At 31.8% G+C, this 14,366-nt stretch overlaps 1 pseudogene; it reads right to left on the bottom strand.

The window, feature by feature from the left end:
• Positions 1 to 10,025: 10,025 nt before the first annotated feature.
• Positions 10,026 to 11,377, bottom strand: LOC137822183 (uncharacterized; annotated as a pseudogene).
• Positions 11,378 to 14,366: the final 2,989 nt, after the last annotated feature.

Raw genomic sequence — 14,366 nt, 5'->3', positions numbered from 1 at the left:
TAAAAATAATACTTTCGATTTCATTTCATTGGGCCACTAACTGAGCACGATGCGATGCCTCTTCACAATTTTTTTTTTTTCTTATCAGCTCCTTTACATGTTATTTTTATTATGTAAAATCTAAATTCTTTATTGCATCAAATAAAAGGGAAATTATTCCTCCAACTCCGTACCTCTCCCGAATCTTCATAATCTTCCTAATAATGGTAAAAAATTGATTTTAATTTAAAAAATAATGATTTTATTTTAGAAAAAATTGATTTTAATTTTTAAATGAAGTATAATCTCAATTTTTTGAATTTGTATTCTCATTTTTTTTACTTAGAACGTGAAAGGATTTATGAGAAAATTTATTGTATTTTACGTTTTCTATTGGAGAAATATATTTTTTTAGTTTTGATTATATTTATGCATTTGATTAGTTTTTTCTAGATTTTATGATTTTCAAAAAATAAAAATTAAACGAATAAAAATATAATCACTATCAATAAAAATATCATAAAATTTATCTTTATCATTAACATTTAACAATAACTATTACAAATAATTACTATCACTTAAAAATATATAAAGAAAATATCATTCACCAACCACTATATTTAAAGAGATATTGTTAAAATTAAAAAAATAATGGAAGAAGTTATGGAGGTGTAAGGAGAATTTGACCATAAAATAACTTTTTTTAGACATACTTATTGAGAAAACAAATATTTTTATTATGATTGAAATTAATGTAACAAGAAAATTGACTCTTTATATAATTGATTATTAAAATAATTGACAAGATACATCCGTATTCAATTTACTCTTAATTTAGTCCTAACATGTCTAGAATTTGAAAATAAACTAATAAGTTTTTAGTCCGGGTTATGCTTTAAATTATTTGGACCTGACTTAGTATTTCGTTTTCTTAAATATATTTCTCTGTTGAGTATATGATAATAATCAAATTATTTAATAAATATTTTTTTATAACATAATATTATTTGTTTTAAAATACATAGGAAAGTATGGTCTTATTTTAAGTTAAATTGTATATTTCTTTTATTTTACAATTTAACAATAAATAGTGTAAATATATGTTAAAATTGGAAATGACTTGTTCTTAATCTATATATTTTTAGTTTTGATAATTTTATTTTAAATATAATTACATTTTTCGTCATTACATTTAAAGTTAATATTCAATTTACTATAGTGATTTTTAAAAAAATCAATTTGGTCTCAAGGTTTAAAAAAAAAAAAAAAATTGGTCATTTATGTTAAATCTTCTTCACAAACAGCATTAACCAATGATGATTTAGCATACAATGTCGTTGACTTTACATGTAAACACCAAATTTCAGGGTTTTTTCTTCTTCCCTCCACTCCACTCTTCACCATCACCGCTTTTGTTTTGGACCGTCAGGACCTCCATTCCACCGTTAGGGTGTTTTCCCTTTCCTTAATTTTAGGGTTTTTTGTTCTAGTATAGGAGGCATTGTTCCCACTTCAATCAAACAAGCCCTATTGAAATATTGGTTCTAGCAAGTGTGTGAATCTTGTACACGGCCTTCTACTTTGTTATTGCATTCTGAACACCAGCCTCCGCGTCAGGAACTATGCCAAGAATTACACGGTGTGCCGTTGTGGGACTACCTGCGACGATGTTGCGGTTAGATTGGTTGTTGAGTGAAATGTCGTTGTCGACGCAAAACTATTGGATGAGCCTCTTAAGAGATGTGTTGGGAACCAACTCTATGTTTGCTAGCTTCTCCCCTGTTTTGGGACAGGTGGTGTTCCCTCAGTATCGCATGTGGCTTTCAAAGTATATACAATAGTAGAATTGGATAAATAAATGAGTAGAAGAGAAATTGTTAGATAGTAGAAAATTATTTTAACTCAATGCTTGAGATTGGACTGGGAAGGCGTGATAGAGATGCTAGAAAAACATGGAAGTGTTGATACAAGGGGAATGATGGAGGCTCTGATTGGATGGAGGGAAAAGAAGGGATACACGTGGACTGCAGTTGTACATAAATTTGACTTATTGTGTGTCACATCATCACCAATTAATGTGGAAATTTAACAAAAATAACCAAATTGTAAACTTTTAAAAAAAATGACAAATAATTTTTTTAAGAACTATAATAGTAAATTAAATATTGACCTTAAATATAGAGAAGAAAAATGTAATTATACCTTATTTAAATAAAAGAACCAATAAAATTTCAAATAAAATAAGGAGGGGTAGAACAAAAATTTCAATAAAAAAACTGGAGGGCTAAAGAAGAGAAAATAAAGTATGAAATCAATGCCAAAGTCTAATCTAAGAAATATTGAAAAACAAATAATTATTATTTGCACTTTTTTTTTAATTTTTTCCCAAAAATACTCGAGATAGATCTTTCAAAATTAAATAACATTTTTTTAATAAACCAGTTCATTTGGGAACTCATGGTTACGTTTTTCTTTTCAACGAGTTTTCACAGTTACATTTACTTGCTAATGAATACATGAGTTCATTACAAAAGGATCTTTCTAGCTAAAGCATTTATAGTTAGGTATTTTTTTAGCCTTGTAGATCTTTTATGGATAAAATCTAATATGTGTCACGTTTTATTTATTATTTTTAAATTTAATAATTATTTGGTACGTTTTTTTTTATACATCTATTAATATTTGGTACGGTTACTTCTGTTAATATTTATTATATTGATTTTCATGTTTGCTTTAATATTATATATTTATTCTCACTTCATTGTAATAAAAAAATTATATTCATATGAGACAAATAGTCTTCAATTTATTTGGGATCCTAAAAGTTTATCGTTCAATTTATTCATATGAGTCTTTTAATTAGTCTTGAACGATAAATTTTTTAAATATGTTATAGTCCTTTAGTCTTGAAAAAAGACTTATCTACAAGATCCTAAAAAAACTTTTTAACTTTGAGACAAATCTTCACATAATAATCAAACATATTTTAAAAAATTAAAATTGATCAAATTTTTAAAAATATTTTTTGTATATTTATTCTTTCTTAAGATAACGCATTGATTTAAATTTCATAATTAAAATGAAAAATAAATAAATAAAATATTTATTATATTTAAATACAATATTATATGTTTGGAATTAATTAACAACTCACAAACATATATGGAAACATGTCTCTTTAATGTTGTTTGGTGGTTTGATTACCTTTCACTTGTAATATATTTATATTTATATTTATTAAAATAATATAGTAAACTTGTATTTTATGAGATTCATGGAAATTTTTCTTCTTATTATAAAATGAACACCATGATTTCTTAGGAAAACTTGCTATAATCGTTTTTTTTTATACTCCTTTAGTATATGACAGAAAAATTAAGAGAGAGAAAATTGTTCATTCTTAAAAGTTCTCTCACTAATTGTGTTTTGTTATTTTGAAGAAAGAGTACTATTACTTTTTCTCATGTTTATAGAAATAGATGTTGTAATTTTTCTTTTCTTTAATAAAATTATGTTGTTGTTTATTTTTTTTATTTTTTTAGTTGAATAATTATATTGTTATTTTGGTAGTGGTATTAAAATTTGGTTGTTGATGTTGATTTTGGCTTAATCCCAAGTCCCACATCGGTGGGTTCATTGTTTGGGAAGGAGGTTTGAGGGTTATAAATTAAACTCTTCTCCTTCACTGTTATATATCCCAATTTGTAATATATTCTCCCATAATAATAAAAGTGAGTTGTTTTTGCTGTGCTCGGAGATTAGGCTAAATTGGCCGAACTCCGTTAGCTCTGTTAGGGTTCTGTTTTAGTGGGAAAATTACCCGTTTTTCCCAACAAGTGGTATCAGAGCCGAAGGTTCGCCCTTGGGTTGTTTGAAATTATTTGTAATATTGAATACTATATTTTGAGTTTGTAATGGCAAATCAAGAAGAAGAAGCGAAGGATGTATCCGGAGTGTCAGGCTCCTCGTCATCATGGTCGAGGTTCCCGGTGTCCACTTTCAAATTGGCGGTGGAAATATTTGATGGCACTGGACATTTTGGCATGTGGCAAGGAGAGGTCTTGGACTCTCATTTTTAGCAGGGTCTTGATATTGCTATTGAAGGAAAGAAACCAGAAGAGGTAGAGGAGAAAGACTAGAGCATCATCAACCGGTTAGCATGCGAAACTATTCGGTCCTGCTTGTCCAGAGAGCAGAAGTATGCTGTAAAAAATGAGACTTCTGCACATAAACTGTGGAAGGCATTGGAGGACAAGTTTCTGAAGAAGAGTGGTCAGAACAAGCTCCTAATGAAGAAAAGGTTGTTCCGATTTGACTACCAACAAGGTACTACTATGAATGCACACATCACTATGTTTAATCAATTAGTAGCAGACTTGTTGAATTTAGATGTGAAGTTTGAGGATGAGGATTTGGATTTGATGTTGTTATCATCTCTTCCTGATGAATTTGAACATTTGGAGACTATGCTCCTTCACAGGAAGGAGAATGTGTTGTTAAATGCTGTGTTGTTCTGCTTTATATAGTCATGAATTGAGAAAACAAGATAAGATGAAAACCAAATCAACGACATCAGAAGAAGCATTGGTGGCAAGAGGTCGTCAGCAAAGTCAGACAAAGGGGAGAAGAGGGAGGTCTAAGTCTAAAGGTCGAGCCGTTGCCAAAGATGAGTGTGCTTTCTGTCATGAGAAATGACACTGAAAGAAAGACTGTCCAAAACTGCACAAATGATGTGGAATCAAATATCTCTTTAATTGTCTCGCTTTCAGCATCATCGTATCCAGATGAGTGGATATTGGATTCAGGTTGTACCTATCATATGTGTCCCATTCGGGAATGGTTCTTTGAATTTCAAGAACTCGATGGTGGGGTTGTTTACATGGGTAATGATAATCCATGTAAGACAGCTGGGATAGGTTCAATTAAGTTGCGGAATCATGATGGATCCACCAGAATTTTCCGGGATGTACAGTACGTGCCAAAGTTGAAGAAGAATTTCATCTCATTGGGGGCTTTAGAATCTAAAGGCCTAGTTGTGACGATGCGAGATGGAATTCTTAAAGCAACTTCAGGAGCACTGGTGATGTTGAAAGGCGTGAGGAAGAACAATTTGTATTACTATCAAGGTAGTACAGTGGTGGGGACAATAGCGACAACAACTTCTAGCACTAAAAAGGATGACGAGGCAACGAAGTTGTGGCATATGAGGTTGGGACATGCTGGAGAGAAATCCTTGCAAATTCTTACCAAGCAGGGATTGTTGAAAGGTACGAAGGCTTGCAAACTTGAATTTTGTGAGCATTGTGTTCTGGGAAAACAACGAAGAGTGAAGTTTGGCACTGCAATTCACAATACCAAGGGTATTCTGGATTATGTGCATTCAGATGTGTGGGGACCTGCCAAGACTCCGTCAATCGGAGGTAGGCATTATTTTGTCACTTTTGTGGATGATTTTTCCAGGAGAGTTTGGGTGTTTACTATGAAGAACAAAAGTGATGTGCTTGAAATTTTCCTTAAGAGGAAAGCTCAAGTTGAAAACCAGACAGGAAGGAAGATTGAGGTTCTCCGAACAGACAATGGAGGAGAATACAAGAGTGATCCGTTCCTGAAGGTATGTCAAGATTGTGGCATAGTTCGACACTTCACTGTTAGAAAAACACCACAGCAGAATGGGGTGTCAGAGCGTATGAACAAGACACTTGTGGAGAAAGTTCGTTGTATGTTGTCTAATGTTGAGTTAGGCAGAGAGTTTTGGGCTGAGGATGTGACATACGCTTAACATCTCGTCAATCGTTTGCCATCATCTGCTATAGATGACAAAACCCCGTTAGAGGTATGGTCTGGAAAACCTACAACTGATTATGATTCTTTGCATGTTGTTGGTTCTATTGCATATTATCATGTGATTGAATCAAAGTTGGATCCACGGGCAAAGAAGGCTCTTTTCATGGGCTTTAGTCCTGGAGTGAAGGGATACCATTTGTGGTGTCTAGAGGCAAAGAAGACGATTATCAGCAGAGATGTTACCTTTGATGAATCTTCCATGTTAAAGAAGGTAAATCCAAAAGGAGCTGATAGTACTCCACAACAGGTGGAGTGTGCCCGGAAGCAGGTGGAGTTTGAGACGACAGTGGTGATCCCAACACAAAATACCACAAGTGACTCTCCTATGGCAGAAGAAGAGTCAGATGAGGAAGAGGTTCCTACCCAAGAATCTCAACAACAATCAGCGCCAATTGCAGTTAGAAGACAGAGACGAGATATTCAGAAGCCTGCTCGTTTCATGGATATGGTTGCCTATGCACTTCCAGTTGTTGATGACATTCCATCCACTTACCCAGAAGCCATTATGAGTTCAAAGAGTGGTAATTGGGCAGGTGCGATGGAAGAGGAGATGCAGTCTTTGAAGAAGAACAAGACGTGGAAGCTGGCACAATTACCAAAAGGTAAAAAGGCAATTGGGTGCAAATGGGTATTTGCAAAGAAAGAAGGATTTCCTAATAAAGAAGATGTTTGCTATAAGGCAAGGTTGGTTGCTAAAGGCTTTGCTCAGAGGGAGGGAATTGATTATAATGAGGTATTTTCTCCAGTTGTTAAACATTCCTCCATTCGAATTTTGTTGGCCTTGGTAGCACAGTTGAATTTGGAGCTTGCTCAACTTGATGTAAAGACCGCGTTCCTACACGGTGATTTGAAGGAGGAAATCTATATGACTCAACCAGAAGGATACAAGGTTGATGGTAAAGAAGATTGGGTTTGTAAACTTAGCAAATCGTTGTACGGACTGAAACAATCTCCGAGAGAGTGGTACAAACGATTTGATAAGTTCATGAAGGATCAGAAGTACAAGAGAAGCAAATATGATCACTGTGTGTATTTGCGTAGACTTGAAGATGGTTCCTACATTTACTTACTCTTATATGTTGATGATATGTTGATTGCAGCAAAGAGCCAAGTTGAGATTGACAGGTTAAAGGCTCAGTTGAGTAAAGAGTTCGAGATGAAGGATTTGGGGGAAGCCAAGAAGATTCTCAGCATGGAGATAAACAGAGACAGGGAGAGGGGAAAACTTTGGTTGTCACAGAAGCAGTATTTGCAGAAGGTACTACAACGTTTTGGTATACACGAAGATACAAAACCTGTAAGTACTCCACTTGCTCCTCATTTGAAATTGAGTAGTCGTTTATCTCTGACGACTGATGAAGAACGAGAATACATGGCGAAAGTCCCATATGCAAATGCAGTTGGAAGCTTAATGTATGCAATGGTGTGTACAAGACCAGATATTTCACAGGCTGTGAGTGTTGTTAGCAGGTATATGCATAATCCGGGCAAGCGACATTGGCAAGCTGTGAGATGGATTCTACGGTACCTCCAAAATACCTTAGATGTTGGATTGGCATTTGAGCAAGATGAATCACTTGGTCAATGCATAGTTGGATATTGTGATTTTGATTATGCATGTGATTTGGATAAGCGACGGTCTATAACTGGCTATTTGTTCACTTTAGCAAAAGCGCCAGTTAGTTGGAAGTCTACCTTGCAGTCTACGGTGGCTTTGTCTACGACAGAGGCAAAGTATATGGCGATTACAGAGGCTGTGAAGGAAGCAATTTGGCTTCATGGGTTGCTTACAGACTTGGGAGTTGGTCAGAAACAACTTGAGTTATATTCTGACAGTCAGAGTGCTATTCATTTAGCAAAGAATCAAGTCTTTCATGCACGGACGAAGCACATTGATGTTCGCTATCACTTTGTGCGTGAGATTCTCGAAGAAGAGGAGATTGTTCTCCAGAAGATTCACACTACGGAGAATCCTGCAGATATGCTCACCAAGGTGGTTACAAGGACCAAGTTTGAACACTGTTTAGACTTGGTTAATATCTTGAACATTTGAAGTTGGCGCCCGGAGGCGCAAATTTGAAGCACTGCAAGATTTGTTTTTGTTATGTTTTGAGAAGATTTGTTTTAGGTGGGACTTGAAATTAAGCTAAGGTGGAGATTTGTTGATTTTTGCTTAATCCCAAGTCCCACATCGGTGGGTTCATTGTTTGGGAATGAGGTTTGAGGGTTATAAATTAAACTCTTCTCCTTCACTGTTATATATCCCATTTGTAATATCTTCTCCCATAATAATAAAAGTGAGCTGTTTTTGTTGTGCTCGGAGATTAGGCTAAATTGGCCGAACTTCGTTAACAAATTTCTGGTGTGTTTTTTCCTCTTTATCTCTTTTATTATTCCGCTCTGTTTATTCAATATTAGTTTGTCGGGTAGCTCTATTAGGGTTATGTTTTAGTGGAGAAATTACCCGTTTTTTCCAAGAGTTGCCTATATACATGTTTAAATAATAAAACTTAATAAAATAAAATAAATTATTTTGTAGTTTGAAGAAATTCTTGTACATTTTAAAGTAGATGTATAAGTGTTAGTATAAGAGATTCAATTCCTTCATTACTGGTATTAGTTATAACAAAACAAGTTTAGACCATTATACCTACTATAATAGATTTGATGAGAATGATATTATCACCAATATCAAATTCAATAATTGAAGTCGCAATTGTCCATAAAATTTGAAATAGAAGACTTAGAACAAACAAACTATATTTTTAAAATGCTAAAACTAAGATAGAAAACACAAAAAGGTTTGAATTTTTAAAAGAATTGTTTATTAAAAGTATTGCATAATTTCAACCAAATTTTGTAAGCAAATTTTGTTTCACTTCATATCAGTTGCAAGTTATACTTTAAGTACAAATCCTAACAATTAAGCTAAGAGGATGAAAATGTTTAAAATATCATATGTATCAACAACGAAAATCCTCATGTATGTCATGATTTATATAAGATAATATATTGTACAAATAACAAGAGTTATTAACAAATTAATGACAAATCCTTGTGAAAAACACTAGAAGTACATATAATGAAAAGTTAATAAATATTATGATAAAATTGATTAACACTAGCAAGTTTATATGAGGTAAATTCTAGTATAATCTATTAAAAAAAAATAAGTAACATGGATGAGAAAAAGTAAAACATGACATAAATATCTGATTAATTTAATCAAGATCTTCAAGTGGATGAATAAAAAAATTCATATAGTAAAGAGAACTTTACTCTAATGCTTCTCTTATTGTCAAATAAAGGTGTGATGTTTTTTCAGCAAGCACACCCATTCCTTTTCTTTTTTTTCTTCTACTTTAATACACGAGAGAGAATCTAAGAGAAAAACAATAATTTATCTTTTAAGATTTTATTGATAATTTATTTTCTTTAATAAAAATACACTATTACTTATTGTCAATTTTATTATTTTATGTTTAATTGAGCCATTTTCTTGTTATTATAATTCATAAAATATATTACTTTTAACCATATGATCCTGTAATTTGTCTATAAATATGAGATATAAATTAAGTTGTAAGTATAATCATAATCATACAAAATAAATTCAAAGCATGTTTATTTATTTTACATTTTTTCATTAAAATTTGCCTAATAGTTTTATATGTTAAAAAATGTTTTACAACTTGTATAAACAAAAAATGTTTAACAATTTTATAATGATAAAACTCACTAAAGTTTTTAAATCAAATCACAAAATATTAGTTTAGTTTGAATTTTATATTAAAATTAAATTAAATAAAATTGAACCGTATTTAATTTCCATATTTGATTTAGTTACTATTCAATAAGAAAAATCAAACAAAACATGAAAAACCCTTAACGAGCATTAGCTTATGAATAATATGTAATAAAATCATTTTAATTTGTTATAATATACCTTTATATTAATTTCACAAGTCTTCCTATAAGATAGGTGTAAATAAATATAAGTATTAACTCTAAAAAAATAAGGTGAAGTTGCATAAAAAAAAATCTTAGAACCATAAGTTATAAATTTGTTTTTCTTTAATAAAAAATAGAGTTAATTATCTTTTGTCCCTACATCACATCATGGATCAATAGTTAATTTTGTTTGGTGATTTTAAAAAGATATTTTTCGTCATATTTTTTAAAAAAATATGCAATTTGATCTTTTATGTTAAATTGGCATAAACAACATTAAGAGATAATGATGTGACACATAGTGACACTTTTATAGACACATGGGTTGTGTAGTTAGTACATGTAGGTTTGCCTCTATCTTTCCCATTCTTCCACATTTCAAAGACTTTGTTCCCAAAGATAATATTTTCCTCATCATTAACATTGCCTTTAAATTCATAATTTTCCACCATCAATTCTAATAGCTTAACATATTTACATATATCCAAACAAACATAATGCAACATCGACCAAATATCATTAGACAATGACCCACAAACATTCACAAAATGCCCCAATGTATGAAATTTCAAATTCACACTATGAGAAGCACCATTAACAACAATTCCAGGCACGGCATACCTCAACGATATCGTTAAATACAACGTCGAATGAGAATCATCAAGAAGGTGAAAACAAATAACCGTCATACTTGAATCTTTGTTGATTCTAACAAACTCAGATTCAAGAACCAATCATGGATCGTAAACACTAACAACTTGAAATCACTAATGTTATATTCAATGGGCTTCTTTTAGAACCCTTCTCACAAAGAAAGGTTTTAAATCGGTACTCACCACCACTGCCTTAGCAGATCCATCAACCATTTCATCCTCCACAAAGTCCAAAGTCAAATGCTTTTCAATGGCGAGGGTTGAGGGGGCACTGCCAACGAGGGTTTTCGACAAGTTTTGGACGGTGGGTCAGTCACATGAAGCAAATTATGGCTTGTGGGGGAGGGTTTTGAGGGAGAATGCAATTGGGTTGTTTCCAATGACTTCTTTTAGAACCTTCCTCATAAAGAAAAGGTTATGGATTGGTACTCACCACCACCACCTCTTAAGACCATTTCGACGGTTTTCACCTCCACAAAGTTCAAAGTCAAATGCTTTCCAATAGCAGAGCTGAGGGGACATCACCATCGACTTTTGGACAGTGGGTTGGTTGTAGGAAGCATGTTCTATTTTGTGGGGGAGGATTGTAAGGTTGAAGGTGGTGGGATTGAGAAGGTGGGAGATGAGGTCATTGGCGGCCACACCAACACATTGTTTGGTTTTGAGGGTGACACTGTAGTTGAAGACGGATGAGTGAGTGTCACCCCCGTTTGGTTCAGTGAACACTTGCAGGTGAGGGAGAGGGGGTAGAGAAAGTGGATGGGTTTGTTGGTCCTCTCAACAATGAAAAGAAAAGAGAGATTTCTAAGCAGAAAGCCACGTCACAGACCAAAAAATATCATGTTACCCTTACTTTTGCTAACTTTTTTTAAAGTGAATTTATCTTACAGTAGCAGTTCCACTGTCATGCCATGCACAACAACAGGAGCACTACTGTATATGCATGCCATGCACAACAACACAGTATTCCATTTCAAGATTTTTCATAATGCTTAATCGTTTTTGCATGAAAAAACACATAGAACTTAGTTGATTATGTCCTAAAAAATAGTTGATAATCGATTAAGCATACAATATAATCGATTAGCCAATATTTTCAGGATGATAATCGATTATGTGGTGCCTGTTAAAACAAACATAATCGATTATGCAATTTTGACATTCAACATAATCGATTAGGTTATTCTTTTTAAGGAAAAGTATAGTCGATTAAGCTTAAAAAAAAAACATTGAGTAATCGATTATGTTATTTTTTTTAAGGCAAAACATAATCAGTTAAGTTATTTTTTTTTCAATTTTTTTTTTATGATTTTTCCTTTGATTTTTTAGGTCTTTTTTTGTGTTTTTTTTAATTTTTGTTCTAATTTAATATTTTGTTTGTACTCTTTTTTTATAAATATTTAAATTTTTTTTCTTATTAAGAATTAATAAAATACATGATTTGAAATTATAGGCTATTAGTAATTTTATTTATATTGTATTATTCATAATTCAATTATATATTATAGTAATGTACATTTTCATTTATTAATAAGAATAGAAATTCCATTTAAATATTTAAATTCAAAAAATATAAATAAAAAATTTCAAAAAATATAAATAACAAAATTCAATTATATATTATAATAATCTAGATTTTGATTTATTAATGAGAATACAAAATCCATTTAAATATTTAAATTCTAAAAATATAAATAATATAATTTAATTGATATATTATAGTAATATGGTAATTTATATTTGATTTTATTAATGAGAATTTGAATATTTAAATTCTATAAATATAAATAATAATATAATTATTTTATTAATGTAATTATTAATTTTTTGTTTTATTAATGAGTATCAATTTTAATATTGAAAATTTAGAATAATTATATATATTTTTATATTACACTATTGAATTGGGCTCAATTCCCTATCTAGCACCATTTACATCTTTATTTCCCTATCTAGCACCCTTTTGTTTTTATTTCCCTATCTAGCACCCTTTTGTTTTTATTTCCCTATTTAGCACTCTTTTATTTTTTATTTCCCTATCTAGCACCATTTTAAAAATAAATAAATAAATAATAAATTATTATTTTTTTATAATTTTAATTTTGAATGCATTAAAAAATAAATATTTTTAATGTTTAAAATAATTAGAAATATAATTAATGAATAAATAAATGAGTTTTTTGCAAACACGAGTCAAAGGCTGTGTTCTGTACCAAAAAAACTGGTTCACAAAGGACAACAGCACGCATGAAACAACCCCCAGAACCCACATTCTAAACGTGAGAATCTGCATGTTGGGGTCATCAGTTTTAGGCATAGTGAGTTCCACTTGTTTCACTGGACACTCTTCATTCTTTATGCTCTCGCTCTCTGAGTCTGAGCCACCCTCAACCTCAAAAGTGGAAGCATGGTGAAAGAGTCTTCTCTTGAAACAGAAATAAGATGTTAAAAAGAATTCTCATGCGCGTAGAAGAGCATACGTATATATGTATGTATATAAAGACAGTGAGGAACAACCACAAAATGACAGTGTAGACTTTGATTGTTACCTCAGTTTCTGCTCAGATTGCTGTGGTTCCTATTGCTCAGTTTCTTCTGCTCAACTTCTTTCACACTTTGTTATGAAATTCTCACACTTTCACTCTTTCACACCTTCAATTTTCCACTTCCCAATCCAAACAAAGCATAGGGGAGTGAAGAGAGTCGTGCGACGAAGATGTGCTATAAGTCAAACCTAAGTCTACAACATAGGTGTACTAACTACACAACTCGTGTGTGCATAAGAGTGTCTATGCGTACCAAATCATCACCATATAACGTCGTTCATGCCAATTTAAGAAAAATAACCAAATTGCATATTTTTTTAAAAAATCTTAGGATGAAATTGATTTTTAATTTTTTTTTGGACGTAATTGATTATTAGGCCTTAATGTAGTAACTAAAAGGTAATTAAACCTAAAAATTACACTATTTTTAAATCAATGTAAATTACTTTCAATCTTGACACTTTATTATCTTAATTATCTTCCATTCCTCCTTCTCACCTTGCAAAGTTATTTTCAAAGAGGAAAAAGAAAAATACACACACTTAGATGGAGAGTTGCACAAATGAAAAGAAGCAACAAGTAAAGACAATAAACAAAAGGAATTGCACAAGACAAGATACAAAGGATGAAAACACTTAGATGTAAGGAGTGAATCCGATGGAGGTGGAAGCATGGAGGTAGTCACGTCACTTGGAGGAGGAATCCAATATAAGTGAAAATGAGTCGTCATTTAACGCCATAAGACAATTTACTCAAGTAAAATTTATTTACTTAAAATTCAATGGGATTTACAAAAGGAGGTGACCACCTAATTATAATGATAGGTGTCATGTGATTAAGGCATAAAAGAGATTTTTGAAATTCAAAATAGCCAGCTTAACTCCTAAAAATGTCTCACTAATTGTGGATCTAGAAGGGATCACACTTTACACATTTAAGCATGTGCTTAATGTAAAAAGTGTAACTATGTGTGCTGCTCATATAATGTATTATGGAAGCTAGGGTTTCACCCTTTTATGGTCATGAGCTAGTCCAATTTATGTTATTTAACACTTCATCTTTAAAAATATTAAAAGAAATAATAGTTGGTGGCTGACCCATGCTTTGTTGTTCTGCCCTTTATGATCTTTTCATAACTGGTGTTCTGTTCTTTATGATCTTTTGATAAATGGTGAAGCCTTGTGACTTAGCCTGAGATACTTGACCTAATATTGAATATTATTTTTTGTTTTTGGCCATCTTCTCGAAAGGTTGGACTAGTTTAGATGATGGTTACATCATCCTCCCTCTCCTTATCTACTTTCTCACTAAATTATTCTATAATAGAAAGTATTAAGTTTCAATCAATTTATTTGTATACATCATGTTTATAAATTATATAATGACATTAAAT

The sequence above is a fragment of the Phaseolus vulgaris genome, chromosome 9, assembly GCF_000499845.2.
Source record: "Phaseolus vulgaris cultivar G19833 chromosome 9, P. vulgaris v2.0, whole genome shotgun sequence".
NCBI lineage: Eukaryota > Viridiplantae > Streptophyta > Magnoliopsida > Fabales > Fabaceae > Phaseolus > Phaseolus vulgaris.
This window is presented reverse-complemented; position numbering and strand designations above follow the sequence as displayed.